Below are 23,635 nucleotides of genomic sequence, written 5' to 3'. Positions count from 1 at the left end.
TCCAGGATCGAGCCCTGGGCCAAAGGCAGGCGCCAAACCGCTGCGCCACCCAGGGATCCCTGATTACTATAGTTTTGTAATATATCTTGAACTCTGGGATTGTAGTACCTCCCACTTTGGGCAGTTTCTATAGGGTTTTAAATTTGTTTCTCTTTAATTTAAAGGAGTATGGTCAGTATTCATGGCTATTTGTCTAAGAGCTTAGTTTGTATATTAAATTTGCTTATGGTACATTCTGTCATTAAAAAATGTATATGAATACATTTGTATCTTAAACATTTTAAAACATTTGTATGTCAGTGAATATATTTGAATTTTCTTTTATTGCTCCTGGATTTACATCATTGTCAGACTATTTAGCCTTCATGTGGTAAGGACTAAGCCATAGTTTTCTGTTATTGTTGTTGTTTGTTGCATGTATTCAATTTATTATTTTTTTAGATTTAAATGTCTTACCTACTTAAGGCACTTCTGCTCTGTGGTGTTACATACAGATCTAATTTTATTTAAAAGACTACACATTTGTAAATACATTTTTATTTAAGAATTTATTTTTTCTTTCAGAATTGTATTGATGAGTCTAATTCTTCAGCGTCTTCTGTGTGTACTTATGGGCCAGTACAATATGTTTCAATTATAAAGCCTTTATGACATGTTTTAGTATTTGGTAAGGGCAAAATATTCTCCTTTTTTTTTTTTTTTTGGCAGAGTTTGTGTTTTATTTATTTTTTTTTTAATTTTTTTTAAATTTTTATTTATTTATGATAGTCACAGAGAGAGAGAGGCAGAGACACAGGCAGAGGGAGAAGCAGGCTCCATGCACCGGGAGCCCGATGTGGGATTCGATCCCGGGTCTCCAGGATCATGCCCTGGGCCAAAGGCAGGCGCCAAACCACTGCGCCACCCAGGGATCCCGAGTTTGTGTTTTAAAATGAAAAACCACCACTTTCATTCGTCCAGCTTCTGAAGGAAAACAAAAGTTCTCAGCATTCTTGGGAAATACTTAAGAATGTATAATTAACTTGATAAAAAATATTGTTTTATGCTTGTATCACATCTTTCATAAGTAATTTAAAGTTTTCTTCATAGAAATTGAATTCTTTTCCTGATAAATTTATTCCTAATCTGATTTTGTTGCTTTTTCAATTTGAGATATTTCCTTGTATTATATCTAGAAATATATATGAAAGCTATTAATTTTGAAAGTCAATTTTATGTTTTTCTGTCTTACTAAATTTGTTGTTTTTACATTGTCGGAGTTAGCATTGTTTTTGACTTGGAGTTTCATCATTTGCAAATAGATATTAATCTACCTCTTTCTTTTTATTGCTTATATTTCTAATTCTTTTTTTCTTATCTGATTGCTTTTACTACTAACTCCATTGGTAATGAGCACCACTGTCTCATGTCTTAACTTTAGTGAGAAAGCTTAATAATTTCCTCATGTAAGTGTTGCTTCAAATGAAGGAGTCAAGAAAAGAATTAAAAATTAAAATTAAAGTTAAATTTGACCCCACTGACTGAGAAGGGACCATATTCCAAATTCTTATAACATTAGCTTATATACTTAGGAAATACATAGGTGTACATCAGATCCAACATAAATGAGAATTTCTTTTAAGGTAATTATTTTCTGAGGTGTGAACTCTGTACCAGGTAGTTGGAATTTTCTTTCTATAAATATAACTTAATGATAAGTAGCAGCATAAGAGATTGAGATTAAAGTATAAAAACTGAAGGGCTGTTAAAGCCACTGGCTTTTCTGACCTGTAATGGTTCTTACTTCTTAACCCATCCGTACCTACCTAGCCCCATCTCTCAGAAACATGTGCATCCAGTGAGTGATTCTTGATATCAGATGTGCCTGGGATGTACAAGACATTTCATGTGTGTGCTCTGTTTTCTATTTCTATGCTATGTTTTTTGTCTTCCTGCTTTATTGAGACAAATAAAATTGTAGGATATTTAAAATGTATAACTTGATGATTTGATATACATATTCATTGTGAATTCCTCTCATGGAGTTAATTAACACATGTATTACATATTTACCTCTTTGGGTTTTTGTTATTGCTCTTTGTTTTGTTTGGTGAGAACATTTAAATTCTGATCTCAGCAATTTATAATTAAACAATGCAGTTTTTTTCAGCCATAGTCACAGTGTTGTACATCAGATCCTCAGATATTATTCATCTTATAATGACACTTTCATCAATCTATATCCTCTTTTAGCTTGAAGTTGGTCTTGGTTAAAGTCTAGTGTCTCATGAACTTGACTGTCATTCTGAGCCTGCAATTCAGGAAGGGAATTATAGTGACTTTTGCATGATAGGTAATTCTATCATGTCAAGTATGTACTTACCAATTGCTATTGATAATGGTCTTAAGAATGAATTTTCAGTGATACACCACATTAATAAAAGAAAAGATAGAAGCCATGTGATCCTATCAGTAGATGCAGAAAAAGCATTGGATAAAGTGTAACACCATTCTTGATAAAAACCTTCAACAAAGTAGGGATAGAGGGAATATACCTTAGCATCATCAAGGTCATATGTGAATGACCCACAGATAATATCATTCTTAATGGGGTAAAGCTGAGAGCTTTCCCCTTAAGATCAGGAACAAGATAGGAATGTCTATTCTCACCATTGTTATTTAAAATAGTACTGGAAGTGCTAGCCTCAGCAATCAGACAACAAAAAGAAATAAAAGGCATCCATATCAGCAAGGAAGAAATCAGACTTTCACTCTTCACAGATGACATGATACTCTATGTAGAAAACCTGGAAGATTCCATCCAAAAATTGCTGGAACTGATACACAAATTCAGCAAAGTTGCAGGATACAAAAATCAACATACAGAAATCTGTTACATTTATATACATCAATAATGAAGCAGAAGAAAGAGAAATCAAGGAATTGATTCCACTTAAAACTGAACCAAAAACCATAAGATACTTAGGAATAAACCTAACCAAAGAGGTAAAAGATCTATACTCTGAAAACTATTGAATACTTATGAAAGATATTGAATAGGACACAAAGAAATGAAAAAAAAAAAAAACTATCCCATGCTCATGGATTGGAAGAATAAATATGTTAAAATCTCTATCCTACCCAAAAGCAGTCTACACATTTAATGAAATCCCTACCACAATATCACAAGCATTTTTCACAGTTACAACAATTCTAAAATTTGTATGGAACCACAAAAGACCCCAAATATTCAAAGCAATCTTAAAAAAGAAAAGCAAAGGTGGAGATACCACAATTCTGGACTTCAACCTGTATTACAAAGCTGTAGTCATCAAGACAGTGTGGTACTGGCACAAAAACAGATGTATAGATCAATAGAACAGAGTAGAAAACCCCGAAATGGACCCAGAAGTATATGGTTAACTAATCTTTAACAAAGCAAGGAAAGCAATATCCAATGGAAAATAAGACAGTCTCTTCAACAAATGGTGTTGGGAAAACTGGACAGCCACATGCAAAGGAATGAAACAGGACCACTTTCTTACACCATACACAAAAATACATTTAAAATGGGTGAAAAACCTAAATGTGAGATAGGAAAGCATCAAAATCCTAGAGAAGAATATAGGCAGCAACATCTTTGACATCAGCTGTAGCAACTTCTTGCTAGACCTGTCTCCAGAGGCAAAGCAAACAAAAGCAAAAAATGAACTATTGGGACTTCATCAAGATAAAAAGCTTCTGTACATTGAAGGAAACCATCAACAAAACTAAAAGGTAGCCTACAGAATGGGAGAGGATATTTCCAAATGACACAGTTGATAAAAGGCTAGTATCAAAAATCTATAAAGAACTTAACAAGCTCAGTACTCAAAAAGCAAATAATCCAGTTAAAAAATGAGCAGAAGTCATGAATAGATATTTCAGATGTCTGATGTACAGATGGCCAACAGATAAATGAAAAGATGCTCAACATCACTCATCATTAAGGAAATACAAATCAACACCACGATGAGGTACCACTTCACATCTGTCAAAATGGCTAAAATTAACAAGACAGGAAAGAAACAACAGATGTTGGCAAGGATATGGAGAATGGGGAACCCTTTCATACTGTAGGTGGGAATGCAAATGAGTGCAGCCAGTCTGGAAAACAAAGTTTTCAGTATTCAAAATGTTTAAAATACCACTATCCTATGACCTAGCAGTTACCCTCCTAGATATTTGCCCAAAGGATACAAAAATACTGATTTGCAGGGACACATGCACCCCTATGTTTATAGCAGCATTATCAACGGTAGACAAATTATGGAAAGAGCCCAAACATCCATTGACTAATGAATGGATAGAAGTGATGGTACAGACACACACACACACACACACACACACACACACACACACTGGAATAATACTCAGCCATCAAAATGAGTGAAATCTTGCCATTTCTAATGACATTGATGAAGCTACAGTGTATTACGCTAAGCAAAATAAATAAAGGAAAGACAAATGCCGTGATTTTACTTATATGTTGAATTTAAAAAACAAAACAGATGGACATAGGGGAAGGGAGAAAAAAGAGAGGGAGGCAAACCATAAGACACTCTTAAGTATAGAGAACAAACTGAGGGTTTTCGAGAGGAAGTGGACAGGGGATGGGTTTAATGAGTGATGGGCATTAAGGAAGGCCCTTGTTTTGATGAGCACTGGGTATTATATGTAAATGGTTAATCACTAAATTCTACTCGTGAAACCAATATTATACTACATGTTAACTAACTGTCGTTGAAATTAAAGAAAGAAAGAATGGGGCATAGTTGGGTGGCACAGTTGGTTGAGCATCTGACTTAGTTTCAGCTCCGATCATTTGAGATTGAGCCCCATGTAAGGCTTTGTCCTCAACTGGGCGTGTGCTTGAGACTTTCTCTCCCTCTCTCTGGCCTCCTCCTCCTCTCTCTCTCTCTCTCTCTCTCTGTCAAATTATAAATAAATAAATCTTTTTAAAAAATGAATGTTGAATGACAAAAATATTTTCAGCATTTAGGATGATCATAAGGTTTTTCCCCATAAATCTACTTATATGATGAACTGTGTTAATGCATTTCCTTTTTTTTTTTAAAGATTTTATTTATTTATTCATGATAGAGAGAGAGAGAGAGAGAGAGGCAGAGACCCAGGCAGAGGGAGAACCAGGCTCCATGCAGGGAGCCCGACATGGGACTCGATCCTGGGTCTCCAGGATCATGCCCTGGACTGAAAGCAGGTGCCAAACCGCTGAGCCACCCGGGGATCCCTGTTAATGCATTTTCTAATATTGAACCAACCTTGCATTTCTGGAATAAATCTCACTTTGTAATAATATATTAAGTGTTTTAATGTGCAATTAGATTGCTTGCTAATATTTTACTTATGATTTTTTGTGAACAGACCTATATATATTCATTTGTAGTTTTCTTATATAGTGCAGTTTTATCAAGCATTGTTATTATATTCACTTCATAAAAAATAATTGGAAATATTCTTTTGTATATTATCAGGAACAATTTATATAGCATAAACATTTGGTCTTAGGCAATTTGATTGACTTCACCTGTGGAAATATCTGGGCCTGGTTCTTTTGTCTGCTTTATAATTTTTCTCCTTCTTTGGAAGTGGATTCATTTAAGCTTTTTTTCTATGCTACTGTCAGTTTCTGTAAAATATATTATCTTATGAAATTATACATTTCAGGTAGAGTTTCCAATATATTTGCATATACTTGTGCAAAATATCTTAGGAGTTTTGAACATCATCGTTTCAAGAGTTTTTATGTTGTTCTTATTTATCAGCTGGTGTTCCTATGATTTCTATCTCCTATTCATTAATTTAGCTCATGGTTTTTATGTTTTTATTAATTTTTTTCTCAAAAGATAGTTTATTACTATTTCTTTACAAAATATTTAACCTTAGTGTTTGCATTATCTTTATTTTTTCCTTCCTTTAGATTTACTTTTTTCCAAGATGTTGAATTTCACACTTAAATATTTTTCATTTGTACTGACCTGTGTATTTAAAGATAGGAATTTCCTTTGATTAATGATTTTATTATATATCATAACTTTGACATCCTGTCAAAGTCATTACTTTTAAAAATATTTTAACTTTGATGTAAATTATCTCCTCAAGTCTGGAATTGAGGAAGTTTCTAAAAGTTTTGATTGTCAGATTTTAACAATTTTTTGTTATTATTTTTTAGTTTTATTGAATTGTGACTAAGGGAATATTGTTTGTATTATTTCTACTCTGAGACTTGCTATAATTTTTTAAGCAACTAATGTATGGCCAGTTTATATTAATATGAAGGTACTGTGCCTTCTATTTTTTGTGTATAAAAATCTTAATTAGCTTTTTAGGGTTATATATATATATATATATATATATATATATATATATATATCTTTATGTATTTATTTTTCCATTTGTGTTTTCACTGGAGAATGAAATTAATGTTTTCCTAGCAATTTCTTTCTTAATTTGCATGAGTTTGTTTATTTTGAAGGTGGTTGTGGTGTTTTGTTTTGTTGCGTTAGTGTTTTTGGATCTGAATTTTACTTTCTTGTAGTACGTTTGGCATTTCATTTTATTTGCATTAACTAGAATACCTTTACATATCTTTTTATATTTTGCTTTTTTGAATCCATTTTGTTTATTGTGGATTTTATATTCAGAATAGAATTGAATTTTGCTATAAAAAATTAAAGGTGAATTGAGAAAGTTTACATTTATTAAAGCTAGTAATATATATTTGTTTTCAGCTCTGTCTTACAAAAATCAAGTTATCATGTCTATTACATTTTATATAACTTTAATTTATTAGGTTTTCTGTATACTATCTTTTTTATTTAGCAAGATTTGCATCTTTATTTTAGCAATTATATTTGTCTTAATACTTGTTGCAATTCTCTAACTACCTATTTACTTATCTTTCTGTTATTTGGTTTGTTAGCTCTAGGTTTAAGTAATACTTTTTTTTTTTTTACATACTTTCTATGTGCCAACCAGTATAGCCTTCTCTCTTGCTTCCCTTCTCATTTCATAGTTGAATCATTTTTACTTTGTCTAAGTTCATAAGCTTTACTTACTATTCTTCCACAAACATCCTAACCTGTATTTTCCTCTTCGGTTCACAAAGAATGATGCAATGTTCATCACTACCTGATTTGCCAAAATTTCCCTAATCATCTCTTGATTAGCTAGAGCTCTGTCAAAGGAAGGGTTCATGAATATAGCATCCCCTGAGTACTTGAAAGCTTAACATTGTTTTCCTAAGCCTTGATGCTTAAGCATAACACAGCTGTATATAAAATCATCTCATACCTTTCATTACTTCATTGAAAATGTTTCTCCAGTATTTCTGTATTTGGCATATTTCATTCAAGAAGTGCATGGTCAACCAAATCTTCATTAGTTTCTCCATGAAACATTTCTCCTTTGCTAGATGTCCAGAGAATTTTTTTCTATATATCAAAATTTAATAATTCTATTGGGATACTTATTAGAATATGTCTTGTATTTGACTTTGATTTTCGAGTACAGATCGGAACTTTCAGTACATAAATATAACATTTCTTTTTGGAATACTTTCTTGAATTATACTTTTATATATTACTTCTATCTCATTATGTGATTTTTTTTTAGTGACCATAATTATATGTATTACAGATTGTTTGCTTCTATTTATCTCTTTGCTTAAATTGTCTTTTTTTGTACTTAGAATTATGCACTCTGATTGATGTTATCTGTGTTCTGACACCACTGGGACTCTACTCACCTGGGTTCTATATTTCTAATCTACCTCTGCTTAGGAATGGATGTGAATTCTCAATATTGATTCCAAATAGTCACTTACTTGTTATTGAATGTTTTATAACTGTCGCTTAATTATGCCATAAAATACGGGTGATTTTGTTTCATATCCTTATTGATATCTATTTTTTGGAGGAGGCATAAAGAGATTCAAATTGAGGCAACTGAAATTTTATTGTGGAAATCAGAAATTCACAATTCAGTTATTTAGACAGTTTCAATATTAATATGTTCCAGTATTGAATTTTCTGCTTTAAAGTTTGATATATTTGATAGTCTTTGCAGAGAAATTCTTTTTTCTTTTTTAAAAGATTATTTATTTATTCATGAGAGAGAGACAGAGAGAGACAGAGGGAGAGAGAGGCAGGCAGAGACACAGGCAGAGGGAGAAGCAGGCTCTATGCAGGGAGCCTGATGTGGGACTCGATCCTGGATCTCCAGGACCACACCCTGGGCTGAAGGCGGCGCTAAACCGCTGAGCCACCCGGGCTGCTGGAGAAATACTTTTTAACAATTTAAATTTTGAAAAGTTACATTTACATTTGACAAAGGATATTCTGGGAAAACATTTAAAATTATTTGGTAAATTACTACTGCAAATACTTTGCAATGCATCACAAATGTCATGCTAAAGAATGTCTTAAGATTCGTAGTTACTGTTATCATGATTGCTCATGAATACATATTATTAGTAGATTAGGTCAATATTAAAGTACCAAATAGTTTTCACTTATAGATATCATAATCCACTATATTGCATACATCATCTTGAAACTTTGTCCTTGGGCCCTAAATTTCAGTATCACTTAGGAACTTGTTAGGAATGTACAATTTATAAGTCCAATTCAGAATTACTGCATCAGAATCTGTATTTTATAAAGGTCTCTAGATGGTATATGCACATTAGAATAGGATAAGCATTGATCTAAAATATTGAGAAAGTTTTTTTTAATATTATAATATGTTCTTTTAAAGTAGAAATTATTCTATTATTTAAGGAGACATAGACTTGACATATTGATATGGCTTTTAATTTTGGATGGGCTAACATCTAAGATTGGATGGACTAACAATGGAATTCATAATCAAATTAAGTCATCTTTTTTAATTCTGGTCTTGGCCCCATGGCAGAGATTAGTATCAATGTCAAGAGATTCAGCCATTATCGCTTTGATTTTTTCTCGTGCTTCTAAGAGATACACATACATACAGACACTGATGCACAGACTTTGGGTTCTTGCATATATTTTTTCTATAGAACTTTTTTGAAATGCTTTTTATCTGCATTGTTCAATACTGCAGATAGCTACATGTGCCTCTTGAGTTTTTGGAATTATTAAAAACTTGATAATTTATAACTAATTTTAATTGCTTAAATTTAAATTTACATGTGGTTATTAAGAAATTAGTATGCGGCTACTGTGTCAGAGAAACTATGTTTTTAGAAAAATTTTTATTACTTAAAATTAAATTTACATGTTACTAATGTTTTCCGGAATAGGAAACTCTAAAACAGAAACTAGCAAACTATGGCCTGCTTTTGTATGGTTCATAAACTAAGATTTTTAAAAATATTGTTAAAAGATTATAAACACACACACACACACAAGAATATGCAGTAAAACCTAGAGTATATGCAGCTTGCAAAGCCTAAAATATGTAGTATCTGGCCATTCACAGAAAACGTGCTCTGACGTGTTACATTTACTTAGTGCAGCATGCAGAACTAGGAAATAAATTTAAAAGCAGGTGTTTTGGAATGTATACCATTGTCCAGCCTTGTCATCAAGAGATTTATAAAAAAAATTGCTTGATAGCTTTGAGATTTGAGGTTATGAAGCATCAGTTTAACTTACATATTGAATATTCATAATGTTTTCATGTTTATGGTTGACAAATTTTCAATAACATCCAAAATTTAAGTGAGGCCAAGAAAATTGTAGAGATCTTCAGCGTCATAAGACAATATCAGTGCTGGTCAAAGAAATTTTGCTTTCAGACCAGACAGAAAAATAAGAAGTTTAAAATTGCTTAGAATTTTCTTTTGAACATCACTTCCTCAAATCAAAATTTTACTGGTCTATTACTTTTTTGTATATTTTGTATTTTTTGTGTATATATTTCATATATTTTTCATATGTTATGTTTTATATATTTATGCATATATTTATGACATCCACTTAGTCATCAGTTTTTCCCTCTAAGTTCTGAATTTTAGAAATCTGCAAAAACTACAATTTGTTGCAACTCCTGGAAAAAATTTCTCAAAAATGTATACATGAAAATACTGAAAATTTCAAATTACCAAATTCTCAGTCATTATAATTTATTATACAAAGCTTATTATATTATGAACTGTATCTAAGATAATTTGAGTAACATTTAGGATTTCCTTCAAAGAGTGATTCATTACTTCTGCAATAAATCTAATTATTCAACTTTATATATTATTTCTTAAATATGTGTCATATTACTTGATGCCAATGTTTGTAGTCTGAATAAATATCCTTTCATAATATTATCAAGTTTTACTATGATCTTTGCCAAATGCAGAAAATTTTCAATTATCACTCTCAAACTTTCTTGGATGATCTTCTGAACACATTTGCTTTGCCAGAGTCAAAATTATGTATATTATATGTTCAAAAACATGCCATCTCTTATTTTAATTTAGTGTCTCTTCTTCAACAAAAGTAGTTATTGATTTTTCCAAGTTAGATTTACATTTTAAATACCTGACACTGTGATTGCTGTTCAGTCTACTTTATTCATGTTTACTCACTCCCTGTAATTGATTATAGCTCATTCTCAAGTACTGATTGATATTTTTTATACCTGCATACATTCAGACTAACGACAAGATTTTCTGCATAAAGTAAACAGAATATACTGATTTTTTTTAATTTGAAAGGATTGGAATATGACAAACATCCCATCTATGCTGACTTTTGTAAAGTCAAACTTTCTTTTATGAGATGAATGATTCTTAGCAAGAACAGCTCATTGATGATTATTAAATATCTGTCCACATTTTGGGACTTTAGGGGAATACATTTGGTGTAATGAATTTTTCAGGATTTTGTTTTTCTGCTAATTTTTCTTGAAATTTACTAGTTAGGGGTGTTTGGGTGGCTTAGTTGGTTAAGTGTCTTCCTTTGGCTCAGGTGGTGATCCTGGGGTCCTGGGATTGAGCCCCATGTCAGGCTTCTTGCTCAGTGGAAAGTCTGCTCATCCCTCTCCATCTTCACCTCCCCCTGTTCCTGTGCAAGCTCTCTCTCTTTCAAGTAAATAAATGAAATCTTGAAAAAAGAAAAGTCACCAGTCATTGTAGACATAGAAGTGGGAGATAATTTCACATCCTGTTCCATTTGTGATGATTCATACTACAATCTGCTAAAACTAATAGGTCTGATATTTGTTTCCCTACCATTTTGTTTTCATTCTGTTCCATTCTCCAAAATGTTCTTCAGGGTTCTAAATAATTTTCTTTTTTTTTCCCCCCTTTGGTGCAAGGTTTACATTTTTTGTTTTTTTGTCTCAGTAATTTTCATTATAATAAAATAAGCTTATAATAATTGTGTTCTAGTAACTTTATTGTAAATTTTACTGTGTTTCCACCACTTAGGGAAGATAATAAAGCATAATATAACATCATATAATAAATAACTTACTTTGGAAAACAACAGCAAATTTTATTTATTTTTTATTTTTTTAAAGGTTTTATTTATTTATTCATGAGAGACACAGAGAGAAAGGCAGGGACACAGGCAGAGAGAGAAGCAAGCTCCACGCAGGGAGCCCGATGCGGGACTCAACCCCAGGTCCCCAGTATCATGCCCTGGGCCAAAGGCAGGCACCAAACCGCTGAGCCACCCAGGTGTCCAACAGCAAATTTTAAAACATCATTTAATTTTTCTAATGATCAGATTTCCACACTAAATATTTTTTATTCTGTCACAATGAGTTGATCATTATATAGTAATCTCTTATTTAAGTCTATGTCAGTATTTATTTTTGGATTACTACTGATTTATTGGTAGCAGTTACATAATCATTTGTATCATAATGAAAGCACCTTCTAGACCTCAACAGGGGACTCTGCAATACATTTACAGCACTGTTGCAGTAAACAAAATATAGTTGATGTGAACTTCAATGAAAATATAGTCATTACATTAATGTGGTGAGAGATTTTTTAATTTTATGAATACATATATATTACATATTAAAGTAGATAGGTTAGATAAATAGATATAATGATTGGTGGATATATCAATTCAAAGCTCAGCTACTTTGAATTGATATTTAGAAGCACATGTTGTCATAGATGTTATTAAATCCACACTATATTGTGGTTATTTAATCAAATTTGTTTCTCCTTTATAAGCTCTAGTAGAATGATGTACATTGACCTATTTTATTACAATAGAACAGTTTATCCCATCTACCAGAAGTTAGGCATAATAATTGTATAAACAAACTATTTTGGGTTTAATATTTATAATAAAAATATAAAATAAAACTGTTTGAAGAGACTGGGACACCCTTGGATGTACTATGTTCAATCTGAATAACCAAACCCATCCAGCAACTTTAGTGAAACAATTTCACCTTTAACTTAGAGTCTCCCTCTTTCTGAAAGAATCTGGAAAATCATCATGGCGGAGTGGTTTGAAAGATAAATTGCAGATCTAATCATTATGTACCATCTGTTGATTAAATCATGACATTCTCCCACTTCTGCTTGAATAATTTATTTGTGGGATAAATTTATCCATACAGTTCTTTATTCACTTAATTCTTTCTCAGGATTCTCTCTAGTTATTTATAATTTTGACACCCACCTCACCACATGGCCAAAGATGTAAGAATGCTAGAGGTCACCACAGTTTTGTCTCAGACTCCCTCCTTTTTCCAAATACATGTCACTTAACGTAAGCTTTGTTCCTTCCTTTCTCCCTTCTTCCCTTACTCCCTCTCTCCTACCTTTCTTCCTCCCTGTTCCCCTTCCCTCCCTTCCTTCTTTGCTTTGTTGACTTGCATGCCTTATTACACAAAAGGAAATAGAGCTTGGATAAGTACATATGAAGAAAAAACCCATCTGGTTTATTAAGCTTTTGAAAGACTAGCTTGGAGAGCCTAAATTGATGAAGTAACCATGCCTAATAGTGATCTCATGCAATTAATGTCAGTATAACTTATACACAATTTGTTAGGGTTTTTATTTGTTTCCATTACGATATTAGATCCATTGGTATTTCACGATACTTTATATTTGGAACTCCGATGTTAATAATGAAATTCCGTTTAAATTGTATAACCTGTATAAGTCAGGTCCTTTGAAACATGGAAAATGTTCATGTTATCCAGTTAATTTAAGCAAAACGAGGCAGCTTAAAGCTGGATGACAGTAGTTGGACTATTCTGAGCCAAAGAAGGATACCTTTAATTTGTAAAAGAAGTTATCTGCAATTGCTGATGGGTATCTGATCGGTCATATTCTGTGTGTTTTGGGTATTTGAGAATGGAAAACTTATTTAAAAAACATTTAGTGAAAGTAGAAATAAAACGAGGACTTATTTGCTTTTAAAGTTGCATTGATAACTTACAAATTCATATCAATTCTCATATATACTGTATTCTTCTCTTGTAGAAACTTTTTTGTTATTGTGATTTCTCGGATTTTCAGTTTGTTGTACATTGTTTGAACTTCATCTTTCTACCTTATGTGCTTACAGTGTGTTCCTAATGGTAGCAGTCGACTTTCATAAATCAATGTATTAATTCTACAGACAAGCTTATTTTAAATAACTATTACAGCCTCCACTTTAGCTCCCTGTACATTTATTCTATAAATAGATACAATTCTAAAATGAAAATGTCATATTTTACCTACAACTACAATGTTTACATATTCTTTGAAAAAGAATATCCTCTAATAGTTTGTTAAAATACCACCTTGTGGGGACACCTGGGTGGCTTAGCAATTGAGTGCCTGCCTTCAGCTCAGGGCGTAATCCTGGGTCCCAGGATTGAGTCCCACATCCGGCTCCCCACAGGGAGCCTGCCTCTCCCTCTGCCTGTGTCTCTGCCCACCCCCCCGCCCGTGTCTCTCATGAATAAATAAATAAAATCTTAAAAAAATACCATCTTGTGATCTTTTTTCATGTACAAAAGAATAAGGAGAGATTGTAAGAGACTGGTGCCAACTCACTGTATGGACAACTGGCATTCTTATTCCTTTCAACCAGACATAGGCAATTCAATATTGAGGCCTTCTATTGAAGTGAATCCTAAAACAAATAAAGGATGGAATAGTTGGTGTTGTTTTATACATAGGGATGTGAAAGGCAGTGAACCAGTTGACTTGTATTTCTTCATGGTATGCTGCTTAGAACGTGTAAGGCTCCAAAAGTGAACCTGTTGCTTAGCGTCGCACAGTGTTCTTTTGTATATCTTCTAAATGCTCCATTTTTTTACTCATCCTCATTATGTTTAAAACATTCTGTGGATTTCAGACTATCTTCATGAAATAACTATATCAAACTGGGACCAGGTATTCTAGTTTGAGTTTTAGTTTGTCCTCTGACTTTGGAGCCATTGCTGTATATTTGCTGCTCAGAGGCATCTGAATGTCATAAACAACTTTTTTTTGGTCTTATACCAGAAAAATTGTTTTGAAGTTTTTTATTAGAGTATAAACCTTCAGTTGATTCATTCTTAATATACTGAAGTAGCTTGATATTTTCAAGCTATTTAGAAATTGATGGAAATTCTTTCTCACGACCTGAATGTTGGTACAAATGGCATTAGGAATACTCTTTATTGTATTATTTGGTTTAAAGATTATTTAGATAGGCCTAGAGTTGTACGCTATATATGTGGTCTTTCCATTAAACAAACTTAGTTTGTTATAGTTACTTTTTTTTTAAGTTCAATGTTTAAATTTTTAAGTTCAATGTGTAAAATTTAAATTTTCTTTTTCAGGAAATGTGCCCGAGAAGAGTTCTGAGAGAATATATTCAGTTGTCCTCCTGTGATTAAACAAGACGCTGCTGTATTTTGTAAGTTCATCTATTTTTATCTTAGATAGAGAAGACTTTCTTTGCAGACAACCATATTTTTCATTTGGAATTAGAGTCAAATTTTCATTAATGGAAGGGTTTTAATTGATTGTTTTTTTTTCCCAAAGTTTCTTTTACTTAGATTTTATTCAATTTTAGTGAATAGCATTAATTTTTAAAATGAACTGTTTCTTTATATCTATTAGCCAATATTTTAATGACTTGTGATAAGAACTTTATCAGTTGAGCTAGATGAAAGGAGAAGTGCTGTCAATAATACTGATTTTTCTGGGCAGTATATTGGTAATTATAATGTCCTCCGTTTCAGTAAACAAATATATTTAATTTTATCTATAATAACTCCCTCATGATGATAACTGAATACTGATTGTCTTTGGGGAAAATATGGATTTTATTTTGTTACTAATATAACTTTTACATTCAAGGATTATAATATTCATCATGATGAAGTGCGTACTACATAACTTTGATGTACTAGAATCTAATATTCATACTTTCATATGATAAAAGGAAAACAAGCAAAGGCTTCTGTGTGAAGAGTCATGAATGACATTAAATTGAGTGTCTCCTGAACCTTCAAATTTAAAACCCTTCTGGTTGTTTCAAAGTTAAAATATTTTTTGATTTCAGTTTCTAAGCAGTTTAAAGCAAATAGTTTCCCCTCTTTTTTATAAGCTACCTTCAGATACTGATATAAGATAATCTCATTGCCTCTAATTAGTTTCCTATGAAAGACCCAGTAGAGTGAAAGAATGTAATACATGTCATTTATTTTGACTTTTGCTTCCTTCCCTTCCCTTCCCTTCCCTTCCCTTCCCTTCCCTTCCCTTCCCTTCCCTTCCCTTCCCTTCCCCTTCCCCTTCCCTTCCCCTCCCCCTTTCCTTCCCTTCCCCTCCCCTTTCCCTCCCTTCCCCTCCCTTCCCCTCCCTTCCCCTCCCCTCCCCTCCTCTCCTCTCCCCTTCCCTTTTTTCTTTTTTCCTTTCAGCAGACTATTTCTACCAAACAAAAAGAAACATTATGCTGTATCTGTTCATAATAAATACAAGATAAATCAAATAAATGAAAAGATATACCTAAAGGTTTGTAATCTGTGGCATAGTAGCCATTCTAAATGCTTTTCATCAGAAGTATTTTGTTAGCTAGTATTTTTAAACAACTTAACTAGTGTTGACTATGATAACATTAAGCCCACACTTAAAGGCAGATTTTAGAAGCCTCTATAGTAATTTGGAGAGCATGAATCACTTCAGAAAGATCTTGAAATTGATGGAGAATCACATACAATTAAGGGAAATTTGTAAAGACAAATATTAACATGTGTCATAAAGAAAAAATACGGATACAGATTAACACAAAAATGATCTTAAGTTATGGCATAGCAATTCCACTTTTTTCAAACCCTATTCTTTTTAAATTTATTTTTCAATTTTATTGAGAAATAATTGACATACATCACTGTATAAGCTTGAGGTATACAGCATGATGGTTTGATTAACATATATAATGAAATTATTACCACAATAGGATAAGTTTGTACCTTTTGACCATTTTCCTTTAATTTCATCTCCTCTTACCCTCTGCCTCAGTAACCACATATTTGATTTATTTTTCCATGAATTTGGTGTTTTCTTTTTAGCTTTTTAAGATTCCACATTTAAGAGAGATCATACAGTATTTGTCTTTCTCTGACTTATATCACTTAGCATTAGCTTTTTTTTTCTGAAGTTTTTATTTATTTATTTTAGAGAGAGAGAGGCATAGTGAGAGAGAACACGATCAGGGAGTAGAGGGAGAAGTAGGCTTCCTGCAAGCAAGGAGCCCAACGTGGGGCTCAATCCCATGACCCAAGCTGAAGGCAGACGCTTAAGTGACTGAGCCACCCAGGCACCCCATAGGCTTTCAGGTTCCATCCATGCTATCCAAATAGTAGAATTTTCTTGTTTTCCTTTTTATGGCTGAATAATATTCTTTTATGTGTGTGTCTAGTCTATACTAGATAGACAGACAGATAGATAATATATATTATGACTTCCTTATCCATCATCCATTGTTAGCCACTTAGATTGTTTCCATACCTCCTTAGTTATGGTAAACAGTGCTACTAAGAACATGGGAGTGTAGAGGTCTTTTCAAATTAGAATTTTTGTTTCCTTTGGGTATATTCCAGTAGCATTGATGGATCAAATGGTAGTTCTATGTTGAGTTTTGCTGAATAGGATGGTGATAGTGGGTATGCTTGTCTTGTTCCTGACGTTAGAGGAAAAAAATGTCAGTCTTTCACTGTTGAGTATGATGTTAGCTCCAGGTTTGTTATACATGGCTTTTATGTTGAGATATGTTCTTTGTATGTCTAATTTTTAAGTGTTTTTGTAATGAATGAATGTCGAATTTTGTTAAATGCTTTTTCTGTATCTGTTGAGATGATTATATAATTATTTTCTTTCATTCTATTAATGTGGTGCATTATATTGATTAATTTGCATTGGCTAACTATCCTTGCAAACCAGGGATAAATCCCACTTGGTTATGGTGAATGACCCTTTTAATGTGCTGCTGAATTTGGTTTGCTAGTATTTTGTTGAGAATAGTGAATTTTTTGCATCTCTATTCATCAGGGATATTGGTGTATAGCTTTGTTTTCTAGAATATCAGAATCTGGCTTTGGTATCAGACAAGTGCTGGCCTTAGAAAATGAGTTTGGGAATGTTCCCTCTTTTTGTTTGGGGGAGCTTGAACATACTTGGTATTAATAATTCTTTAAATGTTTGGTAAAATTCAACAGTGAAACCATCTGGTCCTGGGCTTTTCTTCATCGGGAGATTTTGGATTACTGACTCAATTTCTTCTCCCTTTTCTTATAGAAATGGAGAGGGAGAGAGAGAATCTTAGGCAGGCTCTGCATCTAACACAGAGCCCATTGTGGCTTGATCTCATAGCCCTGAGATCATTACCTAAGACAAAATCAAGAGTCAGATGCTTAGCCCACTAATCCACTAATCCACACAGGCACCTCTCAATTTCTTTAATTGATCTGTTCAGATTTTTTATTTCTTCTTGATTCAGTCTCAGTATGTTGTATGTTCCTATAAATTTTTCCATTTCTTCCAGGTTGTCCAGTTGATAGGTATATAGTTGTTCTTAGTAGGCCTTTATGATCCTTTGTATTTCTCTGGGCTCAATTATTTTTATAATTATTTTTCTTCTTGGAAACCATGGAGTCTTTACCTAAAATACTGCATTTAATAAAAATTGTTGATTTTTTACTAAAGATTTATCTATCTGTGTATCTCTTAAAATACATTTTTGATCATTGAATAGCAATAGTATTCAATGACTATACAATTTATATTAATAGGAAGCATTTGTTGAATATTTAGAATGTATCAAATCCAGTGCATGAAAAATGGCCAAGAAATTTGGTGTTGAATTTGACCTGTACAGGTTTATCAGTGGTGAATATACCTTTTCTATTTGGATTTTATAGAAGTCTCCTGTTCTACTACTACATCAGTTCCTACACATCTAAGAAATTCAATTTAGGAACCATGAAGGTATTATTAGAACTTAGATTTGTAAAATGTAAGAAAGAGTTTTAAGAGTCAGGAACAAATATATTTTTGCCTTTGGTCTTACCCCTCTTTATTATTCTGAATGCTTGTGATGTATTCATCTAGTGAAAATCTGTAGTATATGGAGAAAGTTGAGGAGAAAAATAAAAATTATGGTCAGAAATTCTGAGAAGCAGTATCTCTGATAAAAATTTTAGAGAAATAGTATTCATTTAAAAAAGAAAATAGTGAAATAACTGAATATTATTCTTCATATATATGAACTGACTGCAAGGAAAGGTGGACAGTTCATTATTTTGTAGTTATTTAAAAAAAAACAAACTATAATAAACCTGGACTGATAACAGTATAGATTTTCATGATGTGAGAATTTTTAAGCACTTAAATACCTACAGGTAGATGTTTCAAAATCCCATATTTTGAAAGATCTCTTAAAGTAAAGCCTATCCCATATAACAGGGACTATCTAGTAGAAAAAATGCTAATTAATTTAACATAACATCTTCTAAATCTGTGATTAAATGATCATAAATTAGTTACTGTTTTACCTTCTGTAATAGGTCATTAGCTTCAATCAAATTGGCTTTGATTTTTTGAAACCATACAGAGGAGGAAGCTAACTGGTTTAATAAAACATCTCCTGCTCAACGATGGTCCCAGTTGAATAACTCTCTAGTCCCTAGTGGAGAATTAGTACAGTTTTCTCTAAGGTTTAAAAGATGATCAAAGTAGATCATTTGCCTTTGGCGGAAGATCTTTCCTACAGCTACGGTAATTTTATCTGGCTGTAATTCATCTAAACAAATGTTTTAATGAGCACATTAAAAAAAATCACAGCTATCTTTTTACTGCCCATGATTGCTTTTCCCTTAAGAGAGGATTATATTTCACAGGTAAAGCCTATCAGTAGAGGCTACTCCCACACCCCTCCAGTATTTTAGACACTGAGTGATTTAAGCTTAGAATTAACTGTCTTCTGGCTTACAATACTACTTATTTCATAGACTTTGTTTACCTAGACATTCAGTAGAGATGAAATTACCATTATATTTTTTGAGTTTAAAAAATAAATTCAGGAATACAACAAAATGAGTATTTGTGCTAAGAACTGTGGGAAATAAAAGTACAAAATGTGAAAACTGCTTCTAAATTGCTATAATCTCATTGTGGAGCAAAATCAGTTATATAAAAATTAGATGTAGAATTGAAATCACTAAAAAGTATAGACTATAATTCTCTCACCTTCCACAACGTCTTAAGGCTATCTTTTGTACGCCACATATTTATTCAAAAAGATGTAGAAAACAAGCAATCACTGAATGAACGAACCGTTGCATTTATTCAGGAATCAGTGTAATCAAAATTGGGATGTAAAATATTGGTAAACCTTAAATGGATAATTAATAGCCGAGATCACAGGATAGAGTAAGAACATTCTTAATGTAAGAATTTACTTAAGATATATTGATACTTGCCAGATTTAAAGATATTGGAGAGAAAATTTTCTGAAATGAGTAGTAGGAAACAAAGTTAAGTAGATAAAATTAGTTGAAATCATGAAAGATCTTAATTCCATGGTGGGAAGCCTAGGCTTTTATTCACTGGGAGGGACAGTGAAGAGAAACATTTCAGTGAAATTCTTTTCTATTAATTCTTAACATTTGATGTGAGAGGAAAGGGTGGAAAAAGAATCAAAGATGATGCCATAGTTTTAACTCTGAATAAGTGGGTGAATGTGCAATGAATGGTAACATGAAAATTAAAGCGGTACGGTGGATGGGGCAGTTTATATGAATAATGCATACAGTGTGATCTTCTAATTTTGGAAATATTCTGAACTTACTTTTCAGAAGTTTCTTATCTCTAACATATTTTTACCTCAATCCCATTCTTATTTTTTTTTATCATTGGCATTTTTTATAGTAAAACAAATGGGTCATTTGTATTTATTTTTATTGTATACTGTTGCTGCTACTCTAGTTTATCCAAAGGTGAATTTTTAAGTGAAAAAACCTGAGAGTTCTTGAAATGTTGAAAAAAAGAATATTTGTTCCTTTTCTAGTAGTTTTTACCCACATAAAGTCCAGAGTTGACATTCAGGAGTAATTATTTGTTTTATTAAAGACATCAGTTTATTTTGTATTCATGGACATTTTGTAGTCACAAAATGGATTTGATTCTTTGTTTCATTTACAAATACTGGTTTTACTTTCCTAAAAGATAGACACTTGGTCAGAAAGATTTAAGTATGAAGTTGCAGCCCAGACATTTCATTTGTTGGTTGGCTTGTTCCATGATAGGCACCTATTTATGCTATGGTCAGTTAGTAACTTAGATATTGTTGAGAAGATAAAATGATGCTTACCCTGATGCTTAAAAAAATTTATTGAGCTATTTAAGCAATATTTGTAACACTATGCATAGGGTATATGAGAGTAGTAGAGATAGCATAATTACCTACTGAAGAAAGTTGACATAAAATAATAAAAAAAGTAACTTAATGGTTCCCTAGGTGCCAGTGAAGAGTAATGTAGAGTAAAAATGTCTATTAGTAACTCTTAATGAGGATTATGAGAATCAGAGAGATTTGTTCTTGAGGACTTGTTTGGGGCTCTAGCAATCATTTGTGATAGACTGGAGTTAAAACAATGATTTCAGCAATGCAGACTAATATTTCACATTCTGGGTTTAGATCTACTTTTACCATTTTGTTTTTTACATATATCACAATCTACTTTTTTTTTCACAATCTACTTTTTATTGCCATTACATATTATCTAATCTAAAAGTAATTTGTGGTGATTGACAAGACAAATGTAGACTCTGAGCTCAAAACCAGTAGTATATGATGCATGGGTTATGCTGGGCACAAAATTGAACAGGAGATTGTGCACATTAAAACCAACCAAACAGCCCAGTGAACAAGTGTGTTGGGAAAGCTGTAGCATCTCAGTGTACATTTGAGTTTGTTAGATTCCTAACAGGAAGGATAGTTCAATGGAACTCATGCGTTGTGAGGATGCTGATCCATTTGAACAACATAATGGCCTATATTCTCAATAGAGACCTTGTAAAATGTGAGAAAGACCTTCCAACACATGATCAGCCTTTGGTAGACTCCTGAACAAAACTTAATGCAATTACATGAGGAAGCAAAGTGATTATGGAAGCTTTCTGATTATGTGGAAACACAGGGAAAAAGCCTGAAAAATTCTGAAGGAGTAAATGTTGGCAGCGTATTCCTTAGACAGTTATCTTGAATATGAACTGTCTCCCATAGGCTTTAGCCTATATCGCTGGCCATTCTGTTTATCATCAGCAGTTGAGGAACTTCCACTCAGGATGAAAAGTTTTGTCAGGAAGAAACTCTTAAATGCTTAAGAGAGTGCTAAGTGGTTATCTAGAAGTTTTGTGTGTCTTCCTCTTAAAGATAGGAAAGAAAATCCTAAGACACACTACATACCATTAACCTAGTAAAGCCTTAAAGTTATCCTTAATGAATTGAATCTGATTAAAACTCCATTGTGACAAATTTGTTAGGTAAACACAGTTTTCAAGTAGAGTGACGGAAAATGTGCACTTTTCCCCTGCTCTCTCTTTATCTGTGTTCTACCCTAGGGAGTTATGGCACTTTTGTTATTTGGAGTAAAGCTCTTAACACCTCTAAATGGGAAAAAATTACTCTGTAACAGAAGTATAAATGCGTAAGTGCACAAATTAGAAGTCTCTAAGAGGAAAATTCACAGTTTCTTTTCAGTTAGCGGTTTGTGTATAGAATAGAGATCAATACAGTGAGCATCAGTTCAATAAATAACGATTTTTTATCCATTATTCCTTCTCATGAGTTGCAGCAGTGGCCCTTGCTGTTAGGAGAGAGACGCTTACTTCTTCTTTGTCCATAGTTACTATCGGTTGCCTCCTTGGGCATCCATGATACAAACCATGATAGAATTTAAGAACCTTAGGCTCTCCATTTTCTTGCTTTTGAAAAGTTAACAACACCCCCCCTCCCCCAACACGCAAGACTTGAATGTGTTGCAAAAATTCAGATGTTATAATCTCAGAAAAATATTGATGAAATTTCCTTTTGAATTATTTATTTAAAAAAGATTTTCTTCAAGTGTGGCAAACTCTGATTCGTTTTCTCAGCATAATTAACAACCGTGACTTCCTATTTCATTTGTATTAACATTCACATTAATGAATTCACCTTTTGCTTTGCTCTGTACTTGATATTGAAAACGTTTTATGCATCATCGATTCTTACTATGCTCCAGATAATTGGTCCTTGTATAGCAACTTATATAATATAGGTCAGAGAAAAATAAAGACTTTTCCAAGAAATAGAATTTGTCTTAAAACTGATTTTGTTTCAGTGAGGTCATTATCAACATGGAAGATATTTTGACAACAAATCTATAAAATTATAGAAATTGAAAAGTATGTAAGTTAAATTCATAATAAGACAATCACATAATTTTGTTTAGTTCAGTCTATTTAACTGTATTTAATAGACTGACAGGTAATATTGTTGCACATAACCTCAGATCTCCCTAAAAATTCCAGCTTTCTATTATTAAGTAAATGAAAATGAGCTTCTTGCAATCCATGCAGTGGTAGAAAAATGCATAATATCAATCTGCTGAGATGTTCTGATTTCCAGACTATTATTTCACGTTTGTCATTCTGTGAGCCTTCTATGGGTTGAGCAAAGTATACAAGTCCGACCTTTTATTTATGCCCTTGAGAATACTGGTTCAGACTTTCTACTGTATTTTGAGGAAACTGTGAATCAACACTTTGTTGATGACAAATGCAGGTGCTTGACTGTGTTTTGAGTATTCCACACACAAATCCGGCATTGGTCATATTTTGAATGCTGAATCCGCACAAAGGAGTAATTTCTGCTTCACAGTAGTACAGAAAATTCTACATTTGGAACAAAAGAGGGGGAAAATTGGGCCATTTACATGGACTTTTCCTATGGTTAGAGCAGTTCCTCAGTGTTCTTAGTCTAAAGGCAAAATGGTCATGTAACTAAATGCATTATTCATGATGTTTGTGATCAGATGAGAGTCAGCAACATAGATACTCAGCTTCAACCATTGCACAAAAATAGTCAAAAGAATTTTCGCAACACATTCAAGTCTTAATCTAAGT

General features: G+C 32.7%; 1 protein-coding gene across 3 annotated transcripts in view; it reads left to right on the top strand.

Moving 5' to 3' along the window:
- The window catches only part of MARCHF1 (membrane associated ring-CH-type finger 1), a 794,329-nt gene that overhangs the window by 252,824 nt on the left and 517,870 nt on the right, over positions 1-23,635 (top strand). For all 3 annotated transcript variants that reach the window (XM_035699269.2, XM_025439444.3, XM_035699270.2), the window contains exon 2: positions 14,809-14,885. The gene's annotated coding sequence lies outside the window, so the exon portion shown is untranslated. The remainder of the gene's footprint in view (positions 1-14,808; positions 14,886-23,635) is intronic.

This window comes from Canis lupus, chromosome 15 (assembly GCF_003254725.2).
Source record: "Canis lupus dingo isolate Sandy chromosome 15, ASM325472v2, whole genome shotgun sequence".
Classification (NCBI taxonomy): domain Eukaryota; kingdom Metazoa; phylum Chordata; class Mammalia; order Carnivora; family Canidae; genus Canis; species Canis lupus.
This window is presented reverse-complemented; position numbering and strand designations above follow the sequence as displayed.